A 927-nucleotide genomic window follows, 5' to 3' on the forward strand; every position below is an offset into this window, starting at 1 on the left:
AACACACACCTAGACTGAAGTGCTGTTCTGGCAGTGCATCCCATGGCCCTGTGTCTGCCCAGCACCTGGGCACAATCCTCAGCTGTGTCCTTGGTACATGGAGCAAGGGATGGATATTGAGTTGGCAGGTGTTCATGGTTGGCTTTGCTAAGCTATTATTGAGACAGAGCAGGTAAACAGCCAAATCTGCTCCCACAGAATGCAGAGGTTGACTCAAGCTGTATCAGGGCTGGTTTTCCCAACATCCCACACAGTGAGTGCTGCAGGAGGTGATGCAGTTCTGAATGTCAGGCTCCAGGCACCCACCCAGAGCTGCCATGTGCTTCTGAGGGCTGCACAGAATGCTGCCAGCCCCTGATGGCTCCTGGGACAGGACACCCCAAAACCACCAAGGCACTCGGTCCTGGAAGTGCAGGAATGGTCTTTGACCCAGCCTGTAGCACCAGCACATGGTGTGAAACCTGCTTGTCCTTCAACTGGAGTTTCTCAGTTGAAACTTTGGACTTCAGCATCGCTGAATTTTGTAAGAACTGGTTTGGGGGGTTATTTTGGGGATTGTGGGGGATGTTCAGGGTTTTTTTCTCCTAGCATTGTGTGCTGACAATAACTTTTCCTGTCTTCCAGGTCTGTTTCTGAGGTGCCAGTTTGCTCAGGGAGCAGTTCAGCAACTACAGAAGCTTTTAAGCTCTGACAGGCTGAAATCTCCAGTTTGGAGAGCTGTTGTTCCCAGCCCTTTGTTGTGCTGCTGCTGTGTATTTCTGGTTGGCCTTAGTAACAGGGTGAGAATTCATCTAACTGGGAGGCTTTAAAGTGTTTCTGATTAGGTAATGAATGTAATTTTACAGAAGAATGAACACAGCTTAGAGCTGATGGAGAACCAAAGGGGGTTGAAAATCAGCACTTCCCCTGAATGTCTCAAATTCTTTC

This window comes from Acanthisitta chloris, unplaced genomic scaffold (genome assembly GCF_000695815.1).
Source record: "Acanthisitta chloris isolate BGI_N310 unplaced genomic scaffold, ASM69581v1 scaffold16851, whole genome shotgun sequence".
Lineage (NCBI taxonomy): Eukaryota > Metazoa > Chordata > Aves > Passeriformes > Acanthisittidae > Acanthisitta > Acanthisitta chloris.